At 36.2% G+C, this 15,274-nt stretch overlaps 1 long non-coding RNA gene across 1 annotated transcript in view; it reads left to right on the top strand.

Moving 5' to 3' along the window:
- LOC148127869 (uncharacterized) overlaps window positions 1-15,274 on the top strand; it is a 31,241-nt gene that overhangs the window by 9,379 nt on the left and 6,588 nt on the right. The window contains exons 2-3 of the long non-coding RNA XR_015741167.1: window positions 2,841-3,079; window positions 11,704-11,823. This is a non-coding gene — a long non-coding RNA (uncharacterized LOC148127869). The remainder of the gene's footprint in view (window positions 1-2,840; window positions 3,080-11,703; window positions 11,824-15,274) is intronic.

Raw genomic sequence — 15,274 nt, 5'->3', positions numbered from 1 at the left:
GGAAGTTTCTCCTTAATTCCAAGTTGCTTCTCTCCTTGATTAATTCCACCCACTGGTTCTTCTCTTGCTTTCTAGTGCTTTGGGGAAAAAAAAGTTGTCCTTCTGTTTTTCATGGCAGCCCCTCAAATGCTGGAATACTGCTATCACGTCACCCCCTAGTCCATCTTTTCTCTAGACTAGCCAAACCCCAATCTTTAATTCCAGGTTGTTTCTCTCCTTGATTAGTAATCATCTTTATGCAGCTTGCAGTAAGGGGAGAGGGGGCAGCTGTTTGGTTGAAAAATTATGTCATCTACCCATGATTTTCTTTTGATTATTTCTATATTTTTCCATTCAAATTGTGTGATTCAAAATAAACATTAACTATACTATGCATTGCTGTCACTTTATAGTTTTCCCCTCAGGATAGGCTTCATTGTAAACATGGAAAAATTAGACCCCTTGATCATAATGGTTTTTCCCCACTAATAGAATAAGACAGAGTCTCAGCTGCTCTGATAACAGAGTTGTAGAGGTTCCAAAAGGCTTGTGATGGTTTCTGTATCTTTACATACATATCTCTGCAATAGGAGCTATGAGTCAAATAAGCAAAAGTCGACATCAGAAAAAAAAATTCTTCCTGTAATCACTGCATTATTCATCCTTTCCTTTAAATCTAACTTGCTTACTAATTACCCATAATCCTCACCACTGCTACCCTTTCAGTAGCCTCATTTGCAAAGCGTCTGGCAATAATCTTTCTGCACTGCATTATCTTTCCCTTTTCACCACATTATTTAATCAATAGGGTAATGACCTCAAATAAGCCATTTCCACAGCCTTCTTGTCATGCAGTGTAAAATAAATGAAAGCAAGAAAAGTACTTGTGCACATGCCTTCTGGTGTACAAACACACCATAAGGTCTGCTGGTGACTTAGGCACATTCATCCTGACCCAAATACTCATGCCACAAATAAACGGAGCACCAGAACTAATTCTTATTTTCTTTGACTTTTCTTAATTATGGAGCATGTGCATTCAAGAGATGTTCAGATGAGCAGACCACAACTGTTTTCTCTAACACATTATGCTATACCCTGGAACCCTGCAGGGTGACAAATACAGTATAATGAAATTATGTGCAATATAAATACTTAGACTTCAGCAGTTCCATATGCAATTCCCTGTGAGCAAGCCACAATAAGTTCACTGAGGCATGTGTTTTAATAGAGGGAAATAAAGGACTAAACTATTACACACTAAAGAAGAATCCCATTCCTCTGATTAAGAGGAGATGACCCATTATAGCTGGTTTGTCTTTAAGTGGACTTAAAACTTAAAAAAAAACAGCTTAAGTAGGAGATGATACTTTTGAAAGAATTTTTATTATTATTATTATTGAAGTATTGATATGTCCTTTCACCTAACATAAACTGCAGTTCTGACCACAGTCAACTCCTCATTTCATATTTCTCCAGGCTTTGCAAAGCAGTTGTTTGCTCAAATATCAAAGGTGTTTTGCTGGAGTATATGTGTGCCAAACAATAAAGGTCATGATAGTAGCCATGACTGTGTGACCAAACCCTTATATACTCTCTCTCTCTGTATGTGTGTGTGTGTGTATGTGTAAAAATGGGGCAGTGTTCAGAAACTGCCAGGTAGGGAAATGTGGGTTGAACTTAGAATCATTGTACAGCCACAAAAAACATAAAGTTGACTGCCCTCAAGGTCCATGGAGCCTTATCTGGTCATTCCCAGGAGAAGGTAAACAGTCTGGGGAGACTCTTTGATAGAGAACAATAAAGTTCCTTGCTCAGCTATTTATGCTTGCTCTGGTTGCTAGTGTCTGACTAATTGCATAGTCACCATCTTTTCTTTTTAACACTCCTCGCCGATGCCCCTAGACAAATCAGGTACCAGATTACAGCAGGATGGTAGCTGCAACACCCAATAAATTCGTATTTCTTCATTGGGCATACTGTACAATTATTTCTTGGGGTTATCGGTTTTACTAACCTGTGTGGCTAATGAGGATGTGCAATGGACAACTAGCAAGATATGTTTATAAGAGGCTACCATGGCTAAGAAGAAGAATGAAAGCCGTAGAACTAAGGACTGAATTATATATTATTTTAAATGTATATCTGAATGAAGCTTGAATCATGTTTTTTAATCCAAAATTACTGCCGCAATGATAGAGCTCAGGAATGGGGCTGAGGCAAATGGGGAGGAGTTTAATTGCCCTTATCTCTCTCCCTCTCTTCCTCCCCCCCTCTCTTTCCAGAAGATCTTCAACTGTGAGTAGGGTAGTAATGTGGGCATTGACCCTGTTGCACCTTGTTTAATTCTGAACACTGTCTTACATTCTTTTGTTTTACAAATGTAATACTTTCCTTAGAGGCCAACAAAAAATTGAATAATTGTTGTATTTGAAAAATTCCAAACTGACAAACACTAGTCCTCTCGTCTCAAGGCTCAAACAGACAAATCAACTCTGATCTCTCCACATATTATACGTGTTTTTACAATGTTCATATAATATGAAGCCAGACTGGCTCTGAATCCCTATGGCCTAGTATAAACAATCAAATAAAATATGAGTACTTAACAAAAGACAGAGATGACTGCAAATATATACATTACATTATAAATATGTGTGGGGAATTTTTCTAATTTGAAGGGGGTCCTAGAAAGGAATCTGGACTTGTCCTAACTTAATGAATGAACATTGCCCCCAGTTCCTTAATATAAACAATGCCTTTGTAACTCTATATCCTGGTGGGAAAAGACAAGATCTAGAAGTAGAAGGGAATGTAACCACATTAAAGCTGCTTATAGTTTTTGGCACTTTCATTTTTAGGTGTGCTCTGAAAATGACAATGTGCCAGTCATCCAAGCTGTCAGGCATCCACTAAAATCTGTTCAAAGAGCCAGCATAATTTACACTTGGATGAACACCTCCCAAGACGTTATCACTGAAGAACTCAAAGGCTGAGGTGCAACTCATGGCTTGTTAGGTAAATCCTGTAATGAGCCAATGTGTGAGGAAATGGTTACAGGCAAGTATTCCGTCAAGATCACACAGGAGGTGAGACAAAGGTATGTAGTCTAGTGTGAGCATAAAAAGCACCTGCTGTGGTATTAGGCATTTCTTCAGTGCTACAAAGCTGTATGTTGAAAATTGTATTCTTCTCAAAAAACTAATGAGATACTTGCTATGCTAAATGGAGTCTTAAAAATCACATGTTTGCTCTTTCCTCTTTCCTTGGAGCACTAGCAATACAGGATGATAGTTTTTTTTTTTAATTTAAGTGGCAGACATACAAGAAGATATAGGTAAGAACAATAAAGATAGAAAAAGAAACAAAAGATGCCAACAATAGTGGCCTGAAATATGGACAATACTGTATCTAAGAAAAAGTCCACATTTCTGCCTCCCTCTCATCCTTCCTCCCTTTCTGCCTTTGAGTAGTTAAGAGTCCTGGATGCAATAAGAGGTTCGTGACTTGGCAATGTGATGGGCTATTGCAGGCATTGAAAAAGAACCTAAGATCCAGGGTGGCACCAGGTTCTCCTACGCTTTTGACCTATGTTCTTGCATGACAAAGAAGCTATACTCCAGAGCAGTATCATGAGCTGAAAGAAGCAAACCAGAAATTGGGGGCTGCAGATCTCCAGATCTTGTCAATCGATGAAATTCCAGAGCAAAACAGCTTCACAAATAGCAGAATGCACAACTGCACAACTACACCCCCTCACTAGAATGAGCCCAATCACTTTGCCAGAAGGAGCAGATGGCTCTTCCCCATATTTGGGGTGTTGTGAGGGCAAAGCTCAGATGTGTGCTTATTCCATGCTGGGGCTAGTCCACTTGTCTCCAACTTTATTGACCACCTGGAGGAAATTCAAAATGGAGCTTTTCTGGAGGGCTTTTGGTATCTGATATTGTTTTAGGATATTTTGTTTCTTACTGGGAGCTGTTGACAATCTTAAAAAGGAAGATAAATTCAACAAATAACTACATAAATTACAGAATAACAGAGTTGGAAGGGACCTTGGAGGTCTTCTAGTCCATCCCTCTCCTCAAGCAGGAAACTCTATACAGTTCCAGATAAGTGGCTGTACAGTCTCTTCTTAAAAATCTCTAGTGCTGAAGCACCCACAATTTCTGGAGTCAAGTCATTCCACTGATTAATTCTAAATCTCAGGAAATTTCTCCTTAGTTCTAGGTTGTTCTTTCCTTGATAAGTTTCAATCGGTTACTTTTTTTCTGGCCTTCAGGTGCTTTGGAGAATAGATTAGATCCCCCTCTTCTTTGTGGCAAACTCTTAGATATTGGAACACTGCTATCATGTCTCCCCTAGTCCTTCTTTTCATTAAACTAGATAGATCCAATTCCTGCAACTGTTCTTCATTTGTTTTATCCTCCAGTTCCCAAATCATATTTGTTGCTCTTTTCTGCATTCTTTGTAGAGTTTCAACAACTTTTTTATATTGTGGCAAGTAAAACTGGATGCAATATTCCAACTGTGGTTTTACTAAGGCTTTGTAAAGTGGTATTAAAATTTCTCAGCATCTCTTATTAATGGGTGGCCTGCAATATGTGAAAAACCATAATTTTTTCATTTCTGGAATAGAAACCTTTTTAATTAAAACACAAATATAAGTTAAATCCAAATATGCATTAAAATAACTAATTTAGTATGGTTCTCTTGGTGACAATGAGTGAATTAGATTTTCATTGTCAGATGTATACCTGGCATTATTTACAAGTACAGCCTTTTCAAATTAATTTCCACTTCATTGCTCTATATGCTTATCTAAATGAATGGAAGCCAGTGTTGTGGTTAGCCGGCAGCAGGTGCAGATGGCTGAGGAGAGCGAGGACTCTGATGAGGGGCCAGGACCATCAGGGAGTGGACTGCTGCCTTCAGAGATTGTGGGGGCTGGCAGCAGTGATGAAGAGGTTCATGAGGAGCCTGTGCCAAGTGCACGTGCACGAAGGATTTGCTCAGAGGAGAGAACAATTACAGCAGCACAGGCGACTCAGGAATAAGTCTGCAAGGTAATGGCCCCTCCCTCAAGAGGATAAAAGCCAGGTTTGGAAAAAGCGTTCTTTGCAGACAGCAAAGAAGCTCTGAAGCTCAACTTGTGGATATCTTAGTTGTGTTTGGAGAATCTTGTAAATTAGTTCTTATCTCTGGATTTTTGGCAGCATTGACGAACACCTTGACAAGGCTCTTTCTTGTCAGAGCTAATTAGTGGAAAGCAACCTTTTATCCATAAAGGAACAGCATTCGTTATTAAACCTTAAAAGGTGGGGGCTACTGCCTTTGTCTGTGTTTGCTCTTTGGAAACCCGGTTGGATCAGAACAGCCATTTGCTTAGAAGGGGGGGAATTACAAGAATGTCCTAGACTGATTTTTCCCCCAGACATGCCACAAGAGTTAACTCATGCTTCTTTAATATTTCTTCCAGATAACAAATATTTTATGCCACTGAAATCAGCTCAGATAATAATAATAATTTATTCATCCCCCTTCTGCAACACAGTGTGCATTAATTTATATATTGTCTACTCACCTTATATTACATTTCTTGGCTTGACAGTAAAATGAGCAGAAGCTATTAAGCACAACTTTCTTTGCAACTCTATGGCATCACTAGCAAAAGTCTACTAAATGCTGTAATAGCTGCAGAATGGCAGGGTAACAATTTTCTCCATCCAGACTGTTACAATTAATCTTTTTTTTCTTTTTCCTTTCTCTTTCCAATTCCATCTTTTCATTCTCTAACAGCTAACAAAATGTTCCCGGCATTAGGAGCAAGCTCATGTGCCAATATTCAGATTGATCCAAAACAACCTTTGGTAAAGCTAGTTTTCTGCACTTTCCTAATATTTAACAAAAAATTGCCTATTTCATTGATCAGGGCAAACATTTACATTTTGCACACCTAGATCTCCATATGCTCATTTTAAGACAAATAGTCTCTCATAAGTTAAGGTTTTCCATGTAAAATCAGTAGAAGAAAAAATGTGTTTTGAGATTAAATTTAATTTACTTAGTTCTTCTACCACTTAGAGATTTTAGAATTTCTTTAGTAGTCTTTTTGAGGTGATGTTAATGTTCCAGAGGGAATAACAACAATAATTTTGAATAGAGAGAGCTGTTGTTTTTAACCTTATAGATCACTCTCGTTCTTGATCTGAAGAAAAAAAAATGAAAGGAATGCAAAGTATGCTGGACACACAATTGCACACATCCCTGGGATACCTTATTACTAAGATAAATACTGGAGGAGGATCAGAGAAAGAGATAAGACATTCTATCTTTATGATTCCTTTCCTCAAGTAGAGGCAATGTGTTCTGCCTTATGGAGTTTTAAGGTTAAGTCAGGCTATCTTCCCTATCTTATCTACATCAAGGATATCCAAGAGCATTCCATCAGGGAACTAACTTCCTTTTAAATGACAGTTGAAAGCTGTTTATTTCCATCTAATTATATGTGAATGGTTAAAAAAAAATCCAGAACATATTGTTGGTACAATATGATTTTTTAAAAAAATATTGACATTGAACGTGGTGATGTTTTTTACATATATCACAATCTTTACATTGTTATATGAGCAAAATGTCATCAAACAGTATTAACATTTATATACATATATACAGCTATATATATTTACATTGTAAATTTTTGTATCAATTTCTATCTTATACATTATGTTGCAGTATAATCTCTTCTTACATTCTATTTCACATTTTTTGACTTCCTTTCATATCCCTCCAATTATAATTTTTTTTACATATTTCATAGAATTCTGAAGTATCTTGCTCCTTTAGTTCTAATGTCAAACTATCTAACTCGGCCCACTGAAGAATTTTTTCTATTATTACTTCTTCATTTGGTATTCCTTTTAACTTCCATGTTGATAATCAACTGATAATCTTGCAGCTGTGATAACATGAATAATTAGATATATATATCTGCTTTTTTAAAAATTCTCATTTGTTGTTCCCAATAAGAACATTTCTGGTGTATAATTTATTTTAAGGTTTAACATTTCTTCTAACTATTGCCATATTTTGTGCCAAAATTCTCGTATTTTCTTGTACTCCTACCACATATGAAAATAAGTGCCCTGTTCTTTTAAACATTTCCAGCATTTTGGTGATTGAGAGCTATACATTTTGGCTAATCTGGTAGGTGGGAGTTGCCATTTGTAGAACATCTTAAGCAAGTTTTCTTTATAAGATGTGGTTAATGTAATCTTTTTACTCCAATCCCAGATTTGTTGCCATTGATACAGATTTATGTTATGGCCAAAGTTTTTAGCCCAAGTTAACATTGGTTCTTTCATCTGCTCCTCATACATCTTATAATCTAATAAATAGTTATACAATTTCTTTATTTGTTTCTTCTCTGATCCTGATAATATTTTATCTAATATTGTATCTTGATAATTTATTCCCCATTCTTTTTTATCCCTTTCATATCTGGATTGTACTTGGAGGTATGCCCACTATTCCAGTGTTAAACCCTACTGGTTAAGTTCGAGTCTTTGTTTTAATTTTCCTTTGTCTGTTAGGATATCTTTGTATGTGACTGCCTTCTTCTGGTTATAGAGGTTCAGCTATGGTATAACTTCTAAGGGGGAAAGCCAGCTTGGAGTTTCCATATAATTTTGCGATCTTATTTTGTTCCAGATTGAGATTAAAGCTTGTCAGGTTTTATGTCTCAAGAAATATTGATGTGTCAGATGTCTATTGGGTCATAAATATGCATACCAGCCCTGTTGTAGATCATGCCCTTCTAAGAGTAAAAGTCCTTTATTTTCCAAATTCATCCAATCCTTGATCCATGTTAAGATGGCTGCTTGATAATATAGTTCCTAATCCAGAAAATCTAGTCCCCCTCTTTCTCTTGTAGTTGGTACAACATGATTTTAACAGCAGTTGTCAAAGTTCTATAAACTTTTAAGCAAGTTGAACAATGTATTTGCATGTCCTTTCATTTCTCAATTGTGATGCCCTAATACTGAAGATGTTTAGTTCTTCTTTAATAATCAGGTAGTACTGCTTACAGAATACCAGTTTTGGAACAAACCATTAGACAGGGATGCATAACAATTTTTAGTCTAGGGTCATATCTGGTTGCTGAATTCTATACTGGGACCAGGTATGAACTAGAAATGCTTTTTTCCCCTCCCATTTTCCCTCATTCATTCAAATTTCATTAAAATTAAATCGCCAAGATCCAATCATCAGTTTCTATTACTTTCCGTACTTTGCTAAAATAAAAAATTCAATTAACAACTTTCCACTTCCAAAATTTTTGGAATTTATATATAAACCTGGAGAATGAGACAGAGACCTCTCTCATGAAAGACCAATTACATAATTATGCAACTTAGATATATAATTCTTTAAATTATGTTGCTTTTTTCTTCTCCACCCATTTTTTTTTCTTTGCAACAAATTGGTTTGTTCAATTGGTTGTGCTTAACTTAGTTGTGTGGATAAGGTCAGATCCAGTTAAAATCATTATCTTGATGCACTTCATCAAATCAATCCAATCTCTGAATAATTCATTTCATTTCTGAATTGGATCATTGAATTGAGCCACTCTGATTCAAGTTGATTCAATTCAGAAAAAATAGCCTTTTCATATATGTCCCGAAGATGACCAAAATGCTAGATCAATTTGGAAGCATCCAATTTGTTTCAATAAATCAATCCAAAATGACAATCCAATTTGGAAAGCTGAAAATCATCTTCAAATCAAAACTGCAAATTGAATCTTTGCAAAGTCTTATATACCTGAGACCCATAAGTATGGGATAAAGATATTCAGCTACTTTATTTTTTCCATGGCATTAGCTTTTTTTTCCTGCTAATTCGGGGACCAAATCAAAATTGTGTCAAAAGTTATATTACATAATTTTAGAACAATGTAGGTCTGAAATTGAAAAATAAAATCATAGGAAAACTAAAATGCCTGTTATAGAAAGGGTACCCTCAAAAAAATGAGACATAACCTTTGGGTTCCATTTCTCTACTTTATTGAGTATGTTGATATATTTGGTAGAATTAGGTGAAGAGGATCATATTTGATCACCCTGAGGACAGTATGAATAAGGTCTAGCTTTGATCTAGAGAGGCCACAATTTTTAGGACATACCATCTGTGTCCATTGAAACCTTGGCCAACTCAAATAGGCTGGCCATTGAGGCCAGCTGGGGTGGTAATTTTCATAAAATGGACATCAGGTACAGAACCGAGATGACTAGCTCCCTTCTCGGAGACTACTGAACAGCTGTTGGATGGTAATAACTTCTAATCACCACCGACATTTGAACCGACAGTATGTGTACTGCTTAATGGGAGTTATACACGCAGCTGGAGCTGAGAGACTTCATTGTTATGCATTTCCATGTAAACTGTGGCTTACACTTAATGCAATGCAGACTTGAAAGATAATATAGAGAATTTACAAAAAGCAGAGGAAAAATATGCATTTTGTTAACAGAGCTGTTTTTTCAACTGCAAGCTATGAAAATGTGTCATGGAAATATTTTATGGCAGTGGTGGGGAAGGAAACATGTTGGAGATAAACAAAGTTTTTTTTTTTTTTTTGAATGCTGTATATACATTTGTAGGTTTTGATTATTAGCTCTTCAGCAAACTATTCAACACTGCAGGCTAAAAGTTCTCCAGAGGTGTATGTTTCAATCAAAAGCTAAGCTTATTTAAATAAATGAGCAATTATTATTTCCTTTTTCTTTGAGGCCTAATCAGAAATCTGTTTTTTCTGAACCTTGTCGCTTTTCTTCCTTTGTGGCTGGCTTACAGTCTAATGGTTTATGCCACACTTGGTGAGAGAGTGTCAGTAATTTTAGGTCCTGAAACACAGGTCAGCTTTTATCACTGATGAAAGAAATCGTCTACAGTAGATTAAAGTTTGTCAGACTTCCCAAAGAAGCAGGCAGCCTATTTTTTTTTACTCTTTTTTATGTTCCTTCTCTTTCATGTTCATGTAAGTAAATGCATATTATCACACACTTTTTTTTAAAAAAAGGCTAAATATATCCTGAACAGGTCAAAAAAAAGTCACCATTTGCAACATGTGGAACAAACTTTTGTTCTGAACTTCTACATTCTGATGAATAAATATCCCAGGATTGTTTAGCTTTTTCCTTATTTAATGAGCAAGAACCCTGAGGCTTCACAAGTTCATATTACTGTATTTATAGCACCTAACAGTGGTTTGAGGGGATAGTATATACTAAGCATCTTAGTCAACATTATGATATGAACTATGAACTACTACAATCTGGTCTAATTTTTTTTCCCAATTATACCACAGATTTCGGAACAATCATTTAGAAAGTTTAATCAATTCAAAACAGAATGAGCATGGAATAGGAATTGAATTATGAACCAGGGTTACTAGACATCCAGCAAAAGGAAAATTTTTCCTCCTTTTTGTCCTCATTTACTCCACCTGGAAAGCATAGCTTTAAAACAAAACATTTTCTGTTTTTTGGAGTATCTCTTCCTGATCAGCTTTTTTCTTAATAAGTGCTAACCACAAGTAAACAAGCTCTGTTCTATGGCTTTAATTAATTGATTAGTGCCCTTCGGCTGACTTTCCAAAGGTAAGTCAAGAGGCAAGTGGACTTTCTTGTTTTTCTTTTTCTTTGAAGATGTTTTGCTTCTTATCCAAGAAGCTTCTTCAGCTCGGACTGGATGGTGGGGAAACTTCTGCTGACTTGTGCTGCTGTCTGAAATTTATAAGACCTGAATCAGTTACCACAGCCAGTTTGGTATAGTGGTTAAGGTACCAGATTAGAAACCAGGAGACAGTGAGTTCTAGTGTTGCCTTAGGCACAAAGCCAACTGGGTAACTTTGGGCCAATCACTGCTTCTTGGCCCCAGAAGGAAGGGCATGGCAAAATCTTTTCAAGAACTCTGCAGCAACTTTCCATAATCACCAAGAGCCAAGACTGCATCTTATTTTAAATTTGACTTTGAGCAAATTTCGCTTTCTTGTATTCTGAGTTGGAACTAAATATGTGCTTTCCCACTCTCTGCAGGGAAAAAAAATAGTGAATACGGCTCATTAAGACAAGTTACATCATATCCAGGTACTATAAAGCCCACAGATATGTAACAATGTATTTGTAATCACACTGAATTTAATGCTCCAAAACGTGGCAGCAAACATTCATTTTCAATTGAACCATGAGAGAATGGATTTAACAGATTCACTCAGCCCTAGCATCAAATCAGCTGAGAGGTTTGCCTAATTCAATTTGTGTTGTCTTTTAATCAGTGGGACAAACACTTTATGTCTCAAGTTTCATCCCAGGTTCAACTATCTTCATCTGCATTCCCAAAAGGATCAGGCATGATCTTTTCTGAGTCAACTGGCATTTACTGTTCTCACATTCCCTTTCCTGTCTCTTACGATATTTGGAGGAGAAAATCCATTGTGAGTCACCTTCCCTTTCTCTAACTCCTGGTTTGTTGTTTTGTATAAGAACAGACATTTAACATAAACTCAATTTCTTAGCCTTTAGGCTTGCTGAAGAATTGATTAACAACAATTAAATTACATTTCTGTTATTTAGGCAAACCAAACTTAATTAATCAGTTAATTAATTTTCTACTGTATGCAGAAATTGACCTAAATCCTCTTTAATTTTAACTCTTCAAAAGTGCATCTGTTGAACAAAAGCAAAGTCCAAGATTCAAATGTAGAAAAGCTGGCATCTGGGAAAGAGCAGTCATGAAACAAAGGACCAAGAAAAAACATTGCAAAATAATCTATCTATAAGTGTAAGTCACTCTTTCATATATATTTTTAACTGATATTAAAGATGGGATAAAAAAAAACTAAGGGCAGTGGGTTGCTGATGACATTTACTAGCATGTGATATTCATTTTATTTGCTAAGCATGAAAAAGGTCAAATTTAAGAATGTTTAGCACATTCAAAATTATTGGGTAGCTAAAGAATAATTAAACCAGAAACTAGAATACACCAACATAGCTTAGTGAAGCATTACTAAAACTAAACTAAAGCAATATTAATTATGATAGTACTGAGTGTTATCTGTTACGTTGCATCTCATGTAAAAAGTGTGAATAGTTTTCTCCTACAATGAAAAGTGAAAGTACTTGTAATTGTTTGACCTCTGTTTTCCCAACTACATTTGCTGTCACCTTGGAAATTAAAGTAACATTCTGTAGTAAGTGAATTGGCTGTAATATTTCAAGAGGCACTGAGGACAAGGTTACAACTGAACAATCACAACACTATTAATAAGAGGAAAATATGAACGATGCCTATGTTCTTTTATGAAAAGAAAAAAATGTTATGGGCCATTAAGCTGATATTCCATCCAGTTTCAGTTTGTCCTTGTGTCCCATTGAATCCAATGAAATCCATATAACTCTTTTTATTTAATTTCTTTTGATCCCTAGTCACTTTTGAATACTGCTGGAGTTGGGTAAAACACTTATTGCTACAAGCGGGGAGAAAGGGAGAATGTCAAAACTGATGTATGCTACAAATTTGCGCTACAAGAAGTTAGCACTGTAATAGTGATACATTCTTGATCTAAGCTTCAGAAAAGATGGTGGAGATAAATATGTCTATACTGACAGTGGCATTCTAAATTCCATGATATATCATGGAAAGTGTCGATCCTGGAATGGGAAAATCTGAGACTATTCTTGTGTTTACTATAATGCTTTCTGAGAGAGGTCCGAACAAACAACACCACTTTGTCATCTAACTTGCCTCATGTGATAGATATGAGATAGCTTGCACACCTGTTCAAGATAGCTTGTATACCTGTGCAATTTGGAGGAACCAGTAGGATATAATATGACCAGTACAAGTATTTATAGGAGTTAAGCCAGCCAAATTAATATTAAAATAATTATTTTAATAAAGTTAATCCACTTTTATTACTATTACTTGTATCTATAATAAAACATTCTAGCTAACTAGAAGGTAGAACATGTGAATGGTACAGTTTGAGTTTGGTTGGCATAAGAGGGTTAGGAAGCCAGATCCATTAGAGGGTGAGCTAATAGAGACATCCATATAGTTGGGGATCCTGGTTTATTAGGGTTCCTGATCAGACTTCTGTTTACCTTCAATGTAATTAGAATCCCCAATATTTTCAGAAACTGGAGATTGAAGGGTGAGCTTCGTGCATGTGGAACATTGGCCTACTGGGTCAATGCATGTTTTATTTTATTGTTGGATTTAAATTCTGCCTTTTTTTTCAGAATCTCCAGGGAATGTACAAAGCATTTCCTCCCCACAACCCTGTAAGATGTGTTAGACTGAGAGAGATTGACCCAAAATCATTCACTGAGCTTCCATAGCAATGGGTAGTTTTGAAACCTGGTTTTTCCAGGTCCTGATCTAGCATCTTAATCATATTGACTTTCATGGCCAGTAATTAATTCCCTACATAAAGCATACCCACACTTTGGTTGTCTATAGAAAGCTTTGCAGGCACTGGCCTACCATTTGCAGAATCAGAAAGTCTAGAGGCAACCTTGCCTCCATTAACTTTAAAAAAAAAACAGTTTCCAGAGATGCTTCTGGATGGGCCCTTTATCAGTTTGGAGTTCACTGAGCTCATTTCCTTCCCATTCATGATGACATCAACAGTAAAATTGGTCCTCCCGCCTTTTGCTCTGTCCCATGGGAGCCAACTTGATTCAGTTTTGTCTCTTTTACTGGCCATTATCCCTGTTGGGATTGTTCCTGTAATTATTTAGCCTTTCGTGGATATCTCCCATAAAACCCTAACCCTAGCCCTAGCCCTTAATCAGCCTCAGCATAAAATACATAGACGATACATGGCTTTTAGAGATCAGGACATACTGATAGTCTCCTGCTTATCCTATTGACCAAAATTAAGGCAATCTTTTTTCCAAACATTTTGAATGTTGAGTTTAATTATTGGAATAAGTATCAACGTAGTTTGATGAAGCTCTGGATTAACCTTTAAAAGGAAAAAAAAACCCTCTTGTGTTTTGTATGTTTGTTTAAAGAAAGGATTTTTTTTTTAAAAAAAAGCTAACAACTTTAATTTCAGGGCTAATGAAAGGCTCAATTAAAAACAGAAACATGATCTTAAAATAGTACTAATAGGACAAGGCCATTTTGAAGTTGATAAAATTGATTCACTGTGTCTGAACTAGGGTTTTAGAAAACTATAGCAAGCTATAAATTAAAAAAAATACAGAGAAAATAAAAATTGCTCTGTTGATTCTATTGTATAAATATCCCATGAAAACCAAGCAAAAACACCTTGGCTACTCCACACTAAATGTCTATTGTGCAACCAGCTATGAAGCTATGAACCTGAAGTATGAATCCATCTGCCTGTGAACAGACCCCAGATTACTAGTGATACTGCAGGCATTTGTTGCTATCAATATAATCTCATCTCTGCGTGGCATGCCTTTAATGTCTCATTTTGAAGTAAAAGTAAACATGTATGTTTCAGCTATAAACTAGTCTAAAGGCCTTAAGACACTTTGCCAGGGATCATCACCTGTGTTTTACACTTATGCCATTTTTCCTACAGATTACAACAAGGGGAAAAGGGTAACTACAACAATCACAGGGAAAATGTACCTGGTACAAGGGAGCACCAGGCAATGTCTTCTTTACAATGTGTGGGGGAAAGAATGCTGCTGAGCTCTGTTTATTTTCAGGTCTAGCAATAGCCAGTCTTGGCAACTCTATCTGTATGTCTACAACTCCAGGGCTGAATGAATGCCTTCCATTCTTCCTTATCTCTATCCGATCTCCATGACTCTCCAAATTCCATTCCTTTCACAACAGGGTCCCTATCTATGACATCAATTCAACTCTTTCATGGCTTGTCTTTTTGCTTTTCCCTCCTACCTATGCCATACTTCATCGAGTTCAAAGTGCTTTCTTTCAAACTACTAATTCTTATCACTTGATCAAATCATATATCCTAGCTTTATTCTAATTCCTGTCCTGTAGAGACCTTCCCTACTCCTGATTTGATGTATCGTGTGTCATCTTTGTAGATCACCCATAAAGTCCCAATATTTGCTTTAATTTTGAGGTATACAGATTCGGCCCATTGGAGTGATACATGCTGTATTGGGTTTCTTGTGCCTGGCCCCTCTGAAAACATGTATCTCAGTGTTCAACATGTTATAGGACAGAGTGTAGACATCAGCAATTACTAGCGATTCAGATACATCTATCTAAGCAAAATATA

The sequence above is a fragment of the Pseudonaja textilis genome, chromosome 1 (assembly GCF_049901715.1).
Source record: "Pseudonaja textilis isolate UNSWEBS1 chromosome 1, rPseTex1.2, whole genome shotgun sequence".
Taxonomy (NCBI): domain Eukaryota; kingdom Metazoa; phylum Chordata; class Lepidosauria; order Squamata; family Elapidae; genus Pseudonaja; species Pseudonaja textilis.
This window is presented reverse-complemented; position numbering and strand designations above follow the sequence as displayed.